Genomic DNA, 14,925 nt, shown 5'->3' on the forward strand with positions numbered 1-14,925 from the left:
TCACTTAATATGGGCACCATTTAATTCAAATATCAGACACTAAAGCAAGCAACTAATTGGAACCACTTCTTCATGACGAGCTAGCACATTCAATCCAGAATACTTGCTAAGAGCACCCATATTAATAAGTTAGCGCCAGCTACTCAGGAGGCCGAGGCAGAAGAATGGCGTGAACCCGAGAGGCGGAGTTTGCAGTGAGCTGAGAGCGAGATTCCGTCTCAAAAATAAATAAATAAATAAATAAATAATTTAACTTCACTTAATATTGTATTGTTTCTTCCTTAATCTAGCTACCTTAGAATCTACTCCTACACAAATTTTCAGACTTCGAAGACCTATAATTTGGCAAAATCTTTCAGTGCCTTTCATAGATATTTCGTGATTTACAGCTGTTCTGCAACTAGGCATCATTAACTGCAAGAACTTTAGCCCCAACCAGGGCATATAAAAATTCCAGATTCCCTTGTGTCTTTGAAAGCCAGTTGCTTGCAACCATTCCTGGTATCAGTTTAAGCATCATTCAGCATTCTGATAAAAAAGCAACAGTGTTAACTCTGACTGATAACGGGTAGAAAAGAAAACTATTAAAAGACACTGCATGTCTCACAGAATTTTTTAAAAGGCTGGAGAACAAAGTTTAGGGATATATAATTAGAAACAATGCCTAAAATCATGTTGCAGAACTGCTGGTGAGGATGCCCCTGGCCACAGTCCCCAAGATTCGATGCTACATCGTCTCCCACACAGATCTCCAGCCTGGATCCTCGATGCCATCCTGAGCACCACAGCTGTTGCTGTTCCTGGAACTCTTCTCAAAACCATCATTCCCTTTGAGGAGAAGCCTCACAGCCTTAGCAAGTCTCCAATGGATGGCTCTCACTTGTAGATTCCAGATTATACTCCCATGAATTTGTTGCAGGTAAGCTTTAACTACTTAAAAAGAGTTTCTATTAAAGAAAGTGTTACCTACCTCTCTTCAAGGCTTGTAATGTGAGGGAACTTCTAAAAACAGAGGAAGAGAGCTCAGATGTTGGGTAGCCCAAAAAGCATAATACTTGTCCACTGCAGAGTGTTTCGTGTACATAGCCTAGCATCACTATGCATGTAATAGGTGCCTAATAAATGCTCGTGAAGGAAGTCTACCCCATCCCATTGAAGACTGGGAGAATATAGTCCATTTATTTCTTTCTTTTCTACTTTTGGACAGTCACATTCATTTTTTTCCTTATGGAACTTGTGCTACAATTCATTTGTTCCTGACATAGAATGCTGATTGTTTAAATATGATTCTCAAAGTCTATTCAGAATGTTACAGTTGCAAGGAACTTGAGAGATTAGCAAGACCCACCTTCCATCTAGTGTTATCTTCTAAAGAATCCCTGATAGATGATTAAATGGTGTCTGTCAGAAGAGCTAATTTGACAAAAACATAAACTATATCCTAAAATGACCTAATCTATTTCCTAGATGCTTCCAATTATTACTTGGTTCTTCCTTATACTGAGTTGAAATGTAAATTGCTGTGACTTTCACTTATACGATAATTATGCCCTCTCAGGTAACAAAACAAGTTCCTCTTTTACAAATCATCACTTCGAATATAGGGAGAGAGTTCTGACTTCCCCCTCCTCCAAATGTCTCCACTTCCTGTCACCCTTTCTCAGGTGATGAGATCCCAAACCTCAGTCTTGGCTTGTCGTCCTCTGTGGAATCCCACTAAACTGTCAATACTTCATAGATCGATTTTGACATATGCTTGACAGTAATACTAAACTGTAAAGTTTAGTATTGCTAAACTATCTAAAATATATTCATTTCTTGTTTTCAATCCTGAGTTCCTGTTGCACTAAGAGCACTGGATTTTGTGTGCTATGTTATAAGAAGAAACAAAGAACTCTTTCCTGGACACTGTCTTGCCTCTCCGGGGGCTTTGTGTTTGCTTGTTTTGTGTCTCACCATATGCTCCAGAAATGGTGGCTTCTTGAGGAAATCAAATTCCATATTTCTTTGCCTAAGGTGATCTCATAGCTTGAGAGCTAAATTAGAAACCTCACAAGGAACATTTGTAATGGCTTTTTGGTCAACATTGCAATAATAGGTTTTCAACACAACAAAGGAAGTGAACAGAGAAAGAAAAAAATAGTTTTGTGTATGGAAAGCACTAGGAAAAAAGACCTTTTCTTTGTTTTTTTTTATGTTTTATTTTTTAGTGATTATTGGTTTGCAAAGTTAGAGTGACAAGATGAAATTTTAACATCTGCTAATTTGCTGAAGTGGGGGAAAATATGAGCAGCAATTGGAAGAGAAGAGGATAAATTTGCTTATTATAGCAAAGTTTGTACAATTTTATAGTGTATTTCAATGAATCCACAGTTAGAAAAGATCTAATTCCTCTTAAAGATAAATGTGTCTTGAATAAACAAATCTCTTAAGGGATCAGAAGTGAATTGCTGACTTAAATATGACATGGAAAGTCTATCTCCAATGATTGTTTAGCTTCTGGGTAAGGAGTCATTTGTGTTTAATTTATAATCATTGATATTTCTCAAAAATTTATTTACAGTGATTGAAAACTAGTCTCTAAAATTCCTGGGTAAATATGCAAAATTTTACTTCTGCTTCTAAAATAAATAGCAAACATCTAGTTTTACCATGCACTAAATTTTAAGTGTGTCTCTACATTAACTCATTTAACCTGAGACACAGAGAAGTAAACTAACCTGCCCAAAGTCACAGAGCTAGAAACTGGTGGAGTTGGAATTTGAACCCCAGCTGGATGATTCCAGAATCCATCCTTAACCATTAGCTATCATGTCACTTGTGGAAGACCCAATCTTGGTATATTTTACTCGGTTATAAAGGAGAATTGCGCTAGTGATCAACTTTTTTAATCCCTGAGAAAACTGACTTGAAGTATGTCTTCTTAACAATAAGGTGGAGTTTTTGACAGTGCGGCAGGAATTATGTGTGTCATTTTCCTTTGCCACACCGAATGTCGAGGAGAGCAAAGTAATGTTACAGCTTACGCTGGGTTCAGGCTCTCTTAGGGCCGAGAACTCGTGTTCACAATTTTCAGGTTGACAACTAATGACTTCCAGTTTTTCAGACCTGAGACATACGTCACTCCAGAGCTTCTCATTTAGCCGTAAAAATTGATAGTAGTTGGTTCGTGTTGTAAGTTAAATAACGATTTATCAATTCATATAACTAATTAAAGGTGTCTTTCAGAGATAAAGCCACATATATGTGTCCTGATTTGTCCCAAAAGCCAGACCAAAAGGGCACCATACTGCCACCATAAAATGTATTTTATCTTCCTGCCTGTACTGCAATATACATCCCAGCTCTAGTGAGAAAGCCTAGAAGGCGATGTGCACTGTTCCCCATCATAAACACCAAAAAGACCCATGGAAAAAGAGCAGTAGGAGTCAAATTCAGTCTGAAAAGAGAATGGATGACATAAATTCTGAGCTTTTGAAGAGTTACTTATAGACTTTTCTTTGTCCATAAGAACTATTTTTACCCGCCTAGGACAAGAAGACACAAAGAAAGACTACAGCTTCAAGTTTAAACCAACAAAATCACTTGCCTTAGCATCTTTGTTGGGACTCAGAGAATGAACCAAAGAAACAGAGATTCCCAGTGTGTGCTACAAGCATGTCAGTGCATAACATCAGCTTGTTCCAGTGCTAGCTGACTAACTTAGGAAAATTCATGCCATGTCTCTGCTCCTGGTCCTCTTACCTCACTGATTTACTAAGGTCACATTGCTCATCTTTGCTGTGTCCCGAATTTCTTCTTTTTATCGTGCAAGAAACTAAAAGTATCTCCTTTTACTGGCTCAGAATGTTACAAAGAATTGGATGATACTTGAACTCAACCTTCTCTTTCTCTATTGTATTTTGATTTAGATTAGTGGCAAAAGACTGATTTTAAGTAATTTTGAGAGCTCCTTCCTGAGGCCCCTCCTCCAATCTCTGACATATGCATAATAACTCCATGTCTTAGTCCATTCAGGGCTGCCACACAAAATATCTTGGCCTAGGTAATTTATAAACAACAGAAGTTTATTGCTCACAGCTCTGGAGGCTAGGCAGTCCAAGGTTCCAGCAGATTCCATGTCTGGTGAGAGCCCATTCCTGATAGACAGTGACTTCTATGTGTTCTCACATGGCAGAAGGGACAAACAAGTTCTCTCAAGCCTCTTCTTCTTTTTTCTAAAAAAAAAAAAAAAAAAAGAGTCTCACTCTGTCACCCAGGCTGGAGTGCAGTAATGTGATCTTGGCTCACTGCAACCTCCACCTCGTGGAGGAGGATTCTCCTGCCTCAGCCTCCCAAGTAGCTAGGATTACAGGCATGTGACACCATGCCCAGCTAATTTTTGTATTTTTTGTGGAGATGGGGTTTCACCATGTTGGCCAGGCTGGTGTCAAACTCCTGACCTCAGGTGATCCACCCGCCTCGGCCTCCCAAAGTGCTGGGATTACAGGTATGCACCACCACACCTGGGCTCAAGCTTCTTTTATATGACACTAATCCCATAGTGACTTAAGGGGTATAAGGGTGAACTAATAACTTCCCGAAGGCCCCCTCTCTTAATACCATCACCTAGGTGGTTAGGTTTCAACAAATAAATTTTGGAGGGACACAAACATTCAAACCATACAACTTCATTAGATTTTTACAAATTACTGTTTCTTACTTCTGATTAATGCTGTTGACTTACACATTTATTCTGTCAATGCACCCTTCAGTAAATGCCAGGATAGCTGACAATCTTATATTAATTTACAAAGTTTTCCTATTAAAGTACTAGAAGTGAAGGCTGACATGTGATAATCTAATTAAAAACAAGGTATGTTCATATAGACAATGTAGGTATATAGGTAAACCAAAAAGAAAGCTGTAAGTCATTGTCTAAAATTCTCCAATATATTTTTGGCATTAGAGGAGAAACTTAATTAACTTTGCCTTCAAGAAGTTTAATTTCTGTCAGCCCCTGGTGAGTTCGGAATTGCTTGGGGAAAGAGACTGATAAAGCATTTTCAGAATAAATAAAGGAAGAAATCTTTATTGAAAATTCTCAACAGAATTGACTGACTACAAAACAAGGGCTCAAAAAGCTTCAAGGAGGTGCTTGCTTTGGCAGCACGGATATTAAAAAGCTTGAAGGAGAAGAAATGTCAGCTTGGAAACTGACGATTCACCTTACCAATCTGAAGACATTTTGACTATTTGCCTGTTAAGGCACAATACCATGCTAAACCATTTACCTGTGGGTGATGAACAAGAAGACAATCAGCCACTCTTTACTATGAAACTTAGTATAACCTCATTGAGGCCAAGAGTGGAGAAAGGTCAGTTTATAGAGTGTTTTCCAGACCTTCCTCACTACCCATCATGCTTTAGAAGGCACAATCAAACCAGCTTCCCATCCAGACATGACCACTGACCCTCATAGAGAGCATACTGTGCTCCAAGGGGAAGTTTACTCATCAGTAACAAAAGCACACGAATATCTTCATTGCAGGGTTGCTCTGGCTACTAAATAGAATCTGTAAAATGCTTATCACAGTAGCTGTAGGTGTGAAAGGAATGATTGTTACTGCTATTGTCATCATTAATATTTTTAGTAAAGGATGTGAAAATAAAACACCTAAGCCAATCGTTCTGAGTGGAACTACATTCTGGAATATTGGAAGACAAGTAAATCGAGATTGAAACAAGTACAATCTATCTGCCACCATCTGTGCACCAATGGGTAGCTCACACACGACTGTTAAAGGAGGGAATGCTATCCATGTGAGGAGCCAGTTCTGTTGGCTCGTAGGTGAGTTTTTCCCAGGCAAAGGGAACAGAACAGAAAGAACCTCCAGCAGCAAAGAAAAGAGCCCTTAGCTTGGCTGCTGTGTATGCAGGAGCCCTTTTAGTTCAATTTTAAGAAAATTTATTAATAAAATCAGTGGCTACAGCCAGCCAACCCCACCTCCCACTGCCAACACCACCACCACCACTACCAGCCTTGCAGCACTCTCTGCTGTGACAGTCTGCACCTGCTCTTCCATCTGCATGGCCTCAGTGTCCACAGACCAGCATCTCTACTCTATTGATTTTATGCATTTTGGTATCCCCTGAGGCCATCTGCGGTCACCTCTCTGCCTCAGTTCTCTCCCCAGGTACCAATTATTTTTTCATAAGGGCTGTAGTTACAAAAGTTTCAGAGGTTTTGAGTGGCCTGCACCTAATCCTAATTTTTCCATAAGCCCTGTTATGTTTGACGGACAGTTTAGCAAAATGCTCTTTTTTCAGAAATGCATGTAGTGTTTTAATAGCAGAAGTGCCTACAGCTGTTTTCCAGCTAAGGGATTTTCATTACATGAATAGCACATCATCTGCAAGAGAAGGCTGAGTGCTAAACATTTATTTCTAAACAAAGCAGTTGTCTATAAATACCATATATCAGGTTCCTACTGAGACCAAAGCTCGTGCTACTGCTAGAGAGAATCGGAGTGTGAGTTTCATCTCCCCTTTCTAAGACTTTACAAACTGCCAACGCAGGAATGTGGAATATTTGTCCTAAAAAACTGGGCAATATCACGCATTTTATGTTCAGTGACAGCTGAGAGATGTGAGTGATCAGTGCTTCTGGCATTTAAAGGAGGAAAGCGGGTGTTCTTATGGTTCCATGGCTAGGAATATCTTTAGAATAAAAATGCAACTTTAACTGGATCATCATTCATTCAACCAAACTATTTATTGAGCATCTACTATGCACTAGGCTCTGCACTGGGTTCTGGGGATACAGGGATGAAAAACTCAAATATTGGTCCTTATAGAGATAGCAGGGAAGGCAAACCTTAAATAAATAATTGCAATAATTTTGAAATTACTATTTTGCTACAGGCTACACATTTAAAAAAATCTCTAAGACCAGGAGAATTTTGTTAGAGGGATGGAGAGGAGGTTTCCTAGCATAGGAATTAAGTTAAGCAGTTTTTCTTGTACTTCAATTATCATAACCACATGGACTTTCTGAAGCTTTCTTCAGACTTTTCAGTAATGCAATAGCCAGGGGAGCCATTAATTACTTCTAAGATGGCCACCATGGCACCACAATATTCTACATCAATTCATACTGTGTGCCATTTCCAGATTCTTTCATGAAGATTCCTCCTTGCCAATGAGAGCCTAAACTATAGCCTTCCTTCTTCTCATCATATTTTACACATTAATACCTAACTGCGCTGAAACCCAATCGATACTTCTGTTCTGAGTTGTTACACAGACGTGCCTCCTCACTCCAGAAAGCAAAAACATTGCCTGGCACCTGGGCTTGCATACTCTGATCCTGAGAAGTCAGGGGGAAATATCATCCACTCAGCCAGCTTTGTGTGTGGAAATTACTTAGGATAAAGCCCCAGATATATCAGCTACAAGAACCCAAAGATTCACTCAGGGGAGAATGGGAGAATGGGATGGAATGATGAGTTGAAGTGTTAGTTGGAGTTTGTACTTGCAGTGACCATTCATGCCCTCTCCAACTCCCACCTCCATTTCCATGCAGGTAGCTGAGGTTTTGTGCTTCCTGTGTGGAGAGAAATTTGTATTGCCAGATAGAAAAAAAAGAAGCTTCCTGAAGATAGCCTCTCCTCCTCTCTTTTATGAAATCTTGAGTCCTTGAGGAGAGTGACATAGGCAGTTCAGAGGGGATAGTGGCAGGCATTCCAAAGGGAATGGTGAAGAAGTTAATGCCTTTGCTGGAAAAGAGGGACAGCAGAGGGGAAATGCTATGGCCTGAGTTTGCTAAAGCAGTGCAGGGTTGCTGGGGCTCCATCCACAGCTGGCTCCTTCACATGCTGCCTGGAGAGGCAGTTGAGGGCAGGGATACATCCAAGAAGTCCAGTCCTTAAATACAATTTGTCCTGCCCCCAAACATACCTCAGAATTTCAGAGACCCTGGAACCTCAACCTGCACTGAAGTATCAGAGAAAGACACCCCAAGCAACAGTTTATGAAGGATCTACCGCTTCTCAATAAGGACTTTTGCATGATTCTGAAGAAGGGTGAAAAAAGAATGCTAAAAAAGCCTGAGATTAAATTTTGCACCAGCCCCGTAGAATGGGGCTTGAAGCTACATGTGATTTGATATCAGGTAAACAAAGTTTTACAACAGGCTTTCCACGCACACCTGTCTTTGTGGCCTGAGATTCATACCCACTGCACTTAATCTTTTTTTTTTCCACTCTTTACTTTGTACAGCTAAATAATTAATTGCCTAGATAGCCTATCAATATTCCTTTAATTGTTAAACATGTGTTAATAATTCAAAAATCTACTGGTGACCTCCCAACACTCATGTGATTTTTGCAGGCCTCAGAGCTCTTTGAAGAAAGTCTGTCACTCTTGACTCTAGCATTGACTAAAAGCTTTCTGGTTTTGTCCTCTCTCTAGAAGGCATCCTGCTTGCCAGCAAGGTCTTGGGGTTAAATGGAAGACAGAGTTCAAGGATTTTGAAGCTCTGATTCAATTATGGTAAATGAGTATAAGAGAATCAGATATGTCACTGTTGAGCGCATCCTCCCAGACCTTAGGGACATCTTTCTTCTTTATTTTTTTAAACTAGAGAACCCTGTCATTGGAAAAACCTCACCCTCGGGATTTTGAGTTGCGCTAAATTTTTTTACCCAATTTAGCCCCCATTTCAAGCAGAAACAAGAATAAATGAGTAATGTGGTCAAATATAGGCTGCGGTGGATTAACTATCTGTTTTCTTCTTCCATCTTTTCCCCAAGCTATACTCTGCTCTTGAAGCAGTTATGGTGTCATGGTAGTTAAGGGTGGAAGTAGAGGAGCACTTCTTCCTGCTGTGAGTTCTTACTACATTTACCAACACTGGGGATTCTGGGGTGCAACTCTACCAACTTCAGTAGAGATTCTTCTGATAGAAGTCATTCTGGCTACTAGGCCTTTGCCATCATATGCATAGAATATACCATTTTTAAAACGTAAAGGACCTTGAAAGATAACAAAGTAAAACCCCTCCTTATAAATAAAGAAATTAAGAACAAGAATTGTGTCCAATTCAGATGGTTAAGGAGAAAACTGGAGCATGAGCCCAAGTCTCAATCTAGGGCTCTCTCCATATCATCATCTCTTCAAATCTTCACAAATAATTACACTTTATTTCTACCCCATGTCCTGAATCTCAGAGCTTTGCTTTTTTTTTTTTTTTTTTTTTTTTTTTTGCTTGCATCTAATTTTCTCTGTGGCATTTTGGGAGCCCTCCAGTAACTGTGCATCAGCAGGAAGATTATTTTAAGCTGAAAAATTTCGGTATTCTACAAGCTCTGAATATCATTAATTTCCATATGTTCTTAGGGTTATTAAATGTTTCTCATGTGTTTTTATGCCTGATATCATTTCCTTCTTGTGTTGCCTGTTTACTGGGACAGTATCGCCTATCCAGGTAAAATTTTCCATTGCTTTAGTGCTCTTCTAGTCTTAAATGATATTTGACATTTGACATCTGGGTTCTATGCCTGCTGCATGGATGGCTCTGAGCCAGACTCGATTTGCTGCTTTCATCAAACTGTTTGTCAGCCTTTGAAGTTGGGATATACAGTATTACTCATGTATGATGTCATTGCAGTAGGCAGGATTTTAGAAATAAAATGCCCTAAATATTAATGATGAGGAGCACTTTTGTCAAACACTGAAGATTACCGAAATTAATTGTGGCACTGAGTGCTGAAATGAGATGCCTAGTTCTGAGGGGCTCTCCAAAAGCTTGAGTCTCATCGCCTGAGCAACTACAGCACCAGAGCTCAGCCTTAGCATACATCACAAAAGACCTCTCAAACCAGAGGCCCATGCATTTAACTGAATGCAAAAGATGTTCAGTAGGCCTGGAATCTTCCCTGAAAATAATCCAAGATTTCTGGGGACAGAACTAAGCACTAAAGGGTCTACCAGTTTCTATTCGAAGCACCTCTGAGGGTGTGCCAAGAGAAAAATTTTAAGAATTCCTAATGCAGGCTGAACCCTGGAACTACAGAGCTATGGAAGCTTGGCAACATATCCTTGAGGGAAAAGCACATGGTGAACCCTTTAAGAGCCTGGGATATAAGCCCCTTTGGCCAAAGACAGAGTAGCCAGTGATCACACGTCCTGCCAAAAAGCTCATGTCTGTGTTTCTGACACGGATAAGATGGTGTTCAGATAAAGAAAAACTCAAAAGCTAAAAAGAACTTTATTTCTTTTATACAAAGCCGCCAACTTCTTTTCACACTGTGAGAAACAGATACAGGAAGAATATTTTTACAAATATCATTAAATGTGTTCATTAGTTACCCTTTGCCTGTATACAGGATTTATGTAATAAGTTTCAATTAACAGTTAGTGAGCTAAGAAGAAATCTCACCTATAGATGAACAAGTACATTTCCTTTTGTCAGGTAACCAAAATTAAGTCCCTCATTATGTTTTTAAATTTTGATTGCCTAGGAACCCACTACTAAAATTAGTGTGAAACTATATTAGCTATCATTAGCCTAGGCTTATCACTTCATACATTACATGAGCTTTAACTTTTTATCCCATAAGTAGTCTAATTAGTTATGTTTCTTTTATTTTAAGCCATTTCAAAGATGCCTTAGAAATAGGTAGGAACTAAGTCATAAATACATTTTTAAAAAACAAATAATGACAAACACATTGACCCTGCATTATTTCCCAACTCTGTTGTTTATGCAGATCATAATCAGCTGCCATATACCTGATCCCATGTAGTAAGTCAACCTAATGGTCTAGCTGGTTGGTTGCTGTGGGAATCCTGCCCAGACACAAGAGAAATGAGTGAGAAGGAAGCGAGAGAAATACACAGACTCCCACCAGAGCCCACGTCGTTGTTTAAGCAGAAAGGCAACAGCCAGGGTTGGACAAGAGCCACCTCATCTGCATAGAAGGACTTCAGATTCACCAATTTTAGAAACATTTAAAGAGCTGAGGTTGACGGAGTCTGGGTGTATCACACTGCCCACAACGTGGAATGTGTCCAACAGAGTGATGTTCACAGATGCAAAAAGGAAAGATATTTTCCTCTTCAGTTGCATTCTTTTCACAGACATATTTTCTTCTTGAAATGATCTAAAAAGTTTAGAGCCCTGCTTCCTTCCTTCCTTTTCTTTTTTTCTTTCCTTCCTTCCCTTCACCCTCTCTCCCTTTCTTAAGATAGAGCCAGATATCAGTGAGATGCAGCAGTGAGTGGTCTTCATGAGAGCCCAGCAGTTGTTCAGGATTCCAGACAGGCTGGAGAGTTCATTATCCCAGAGTCAGGCCAGCATTGGTGCTCAATAAGGGTGTGTGGAAATCAGTTGAGTGGGTCTTTTCCAGTAATAGAGATTATTGAACCCAAGTAGCAATAACATCCACAAAACAATCTACAATGTACCCATTCATTTGAAAACATCAGCCAAATGAGGAGAAAAGTCAATAGCAAACCTTCCATAGCTAGACATTCAGATGTGAGTGTCCTGTAAATGTTCACTTACAAACATAGCCTTTGATTAGAAGGGTGAAGATCAAATACAGCATTAAACTCAGTCAATAGAGATCTCTTTTTCTGGTGTGGATCAAGTGCATTGCCTCATTTGAATTCAGATTTGAGTATATTGCTATATTGTGTGTGCAATATAAGGTAGCCTGGGGAGATGCGAAGAGCAATTGCATCCCTCATGCTGAAAGTGTGAAATGCAGTGACAGTCTTTATTAACCTGGGGAAGGTGTTTACATTCCTTGAAAGAAACCCTTTAAATGGTTCTATCATGCTTTAAATAAGTTGGCTCTGATCTCCCCGGCTTGTGCTCTGTACGGTCTGGGACACAGATGACATTACTTTTTAGGAAGAGGACTGCCTCCAGTGTTATTCTCCCAAGCTACAAATGTGATTTAAAACCTCTCAACCAGCACTTTATCTGTGGCAAGATGCATCGCCTATCCCCTGAGAAGTCATGAGTGCAGTCTCCCTTTAAGGGCACTTAAAGTGGACTGAAATTGAATAATCTCTGCAATTTACTATGGCTATTTCCCTCTGGTATAGAATAAGGTTGGAGATGCAGAGAGCTCAGAGAATCAGAGCAAGCCAAAGGATTTGGGGTTTGGAGAAGAGCCCACCATCATTTCCACTCCTATAACCACCCACCTTACAGCCACAAATGAAAGAAAAGTATCTGTGCCCACAGATAATTTGAATGATTTCTCTGAATGTGACTCACTTAGATGAAACATATGGAAACTCACTTTGACAAAAATGAATGGGGCGGCGGGGGGAGGCGGAGGAGCAGGAAGAAAGAAAATAATCCATTTGACTACATTACATCAAAAGCAGGGTTTTCTCAGGATGCTTCCTCAACATTACTTATATACTCAATGAATTATTCCACATTTATAAAAACATCTTATGCTCCATTATAAAGACTAAAAATTGTTATGCTTCTTTTCACTTAGATTCAAAGGAGACAGAAGAAAACATGTAGACCTAACATATGATTAGGTTCTAGAATTTGAAGTACTGAATGTTTCCACTGTGTTGGCTACTCAAATCAAATTAATAAGGATCTGCCAAATCTCCACTCCCCTTGGTGTAGTGTAGATTGTCCCTGTGTTACAGAGCTATGCTCCATACAGACTTTATCACTTAACCCACTGGCTTGACTAGGAAAGTTGTATCAAAGTTATAAATTCGTCATGATTATAACTACTGGCCCAAATGTTGTGGCATGGAAGAAGTTATTCTTATCCTCAATATGACACCATCAAATGCATGTGAGAAAGTGGTTATTTATACCAAGTACTGTGCAGGATTCTGTGCCAATTAAATTACACAAGTCTAATCCACCCTTATTTTGAGAAGCATACGGTTGATGGCGAACACTGATAAAGTTACACATTTGAGTTAGAAGCATTCCGTCAAAGAAGGGCTCATGCGTGTTAGAGGCAGAATGTGTAGGAAATGTGGTCAGTGCCCCTCTCATCATCTCTTTCTACTTTGGATGACTTCCACTAGGATTACCTGCATCTCTGGGCTTGAGAGCCTTTCCAAAGCCATAGAAGGCCATTCTGTCCACATGTGCAGCCCAGGGGTGCTGGGAATCCACACACCTGGGGAGCAGCCCTCACCCAATGGCCTGTAGGAGTTAGGATATAAACACTCCAGCTCCTTCATCTCTTGAGTAGAATAGTTCTGAGGAATGTGCTTTCCACTACTTCCCAGTTTACCCCTGGGCTTAAGCTCCAGCCACTCACTGCGGTACCTGGTTTACTAATTCACCTGTATTGACTGCCTTCCCATCCCTGCCAATGTTCCCCAAACCTCCCAAAGAAACTCCTTGCACATGAATCTTTGTGTCAGGGTCAGCTTCTGAAGACACCCAAATTAGGTGTCTTGTCTAAAATAATGGCTAACACAAGAGAGCATATTTTATGTGAACCATTCTGAATGCCTTACACATATTAACTCATCTACTGATCATTCAGGCTCTGCAACAATTCTAGAAATTAGGACAGGGCAAATCATCCTCTAGATGTGATTAGGAAATACACCACTGGGGACCCATGTCCAGACAAAATAAAAGAGGAAGACAGTCATCTCTTCTAGGACCAGTCTTGGGAGGACTCATAGATAGGCTCATGGGGCTGGCACTGTCACTCATCGATCTCAAAGCAATTGTTCCTTCTTCTATAATCAATGGAAACCCATTTGGTTTGGCTGCAACATATTCAGGATAGCTAAGCCCCTCCTGCAGGCCCTGGGATAAATCAAGTACCTGCAAGTCAAGCATAACCATCCCATTCCCATTTGCTGATAATCATTAGGAGTGGGCATGTGACTGGGTACCAGCCCATGAGACATAAGTGGAGGAGCTGAGGAGCTCTTTTTCTCATGGATAAACAAAGACAGCTGGAAAAGTAAAGGGCATCTTTTCTGGCCTCCCCCTTCCTGCCTGCCTGGGGCATCACTGAGTGATGTTTGGCGCTGCTGTAGTCATTACCATGAAGGAAAGTTCATTGAGTTTCTCAAGCAACCCTGACCCCTCCTTCTCCAGACCTCATTTCATATGAGATAAACATTAGTCAAGGTTTCTGTTACCTCCACTCAATTTATTCTCATTGATAAAGATGGGATTCTTGAAGCCAGCTGAATGAGGAGGGATGGTGTGCGGGGGACAGGGCTCAAATGTGGCAGTGGAAAGAGAAAGTTCCATAATATATTTTCTTCTATACTTTTCCTTCAGAATGTCCATCACAGTGCTGACCATAAATTTACTTCTGTTCTTCTGGTTAAATTTATATCCCTGCCAATGTTAAGCTCCATGAGGACAGCGATGAAAGCTTTTGGCTGGACATGACGTTTTTTTCTCACTACCTCCCATGATGCCAGATACATGCTTATTAAATAAATGAACAAATGCACTAGAGAACAGCTGAGAGGGTGCTCCTCAAGACATGGCCTCAGATGGAAGGTGAGTTACTTGAGCCCTGCTGAAGAAGTGCTGAGAAGAATTAAGGAATGCTCTTAGCTGTAGATTACAGAGTGATGGGGAAATGGGGAGAGGTTAACGGGACCTCCAGAAATGGCTGAGAAGGAGACTGCAGGTGGGCTCTAGTCAGACTGCAGGATTCCTTGGAGATAAGACCCAAAGGAAGAAAACGGCAGTGGGTGTGGGGGTGGAAAAGTGAGGGAAGGAGGAAGTGGACACCTGGCCAACTGCGCCCTTTGAAGACAATGGTCATGCCGAGCCTTCTGACTTGGATAATGGAGAAGATACTGATATCTTTGAAACAGAAATGGTGGGCAAAATAAGAGATGGAGAAAAAAAACAAATCAATAAGTACATGAAAATAGAAGAGTGGTAGCCTGAAAAAGTCA

The sequence above is a fragment of the Hylobates moloch genome, unplaced genomic scaffold, assembly GCF_009828535.3.
Source record: "Hylobates moloch isolate HMO894 unplaced genomic scaffold, HMol_V3 SCAFFOLD_10, whole genome shotgun sequence".
Classification (NCBI taxonomy): domain Eukaryota; kingdom Metazoa; phylum Chordata; class Mammalia; order Primates; family Hylobatidae; genus Hylobates; species Hylobates moloch.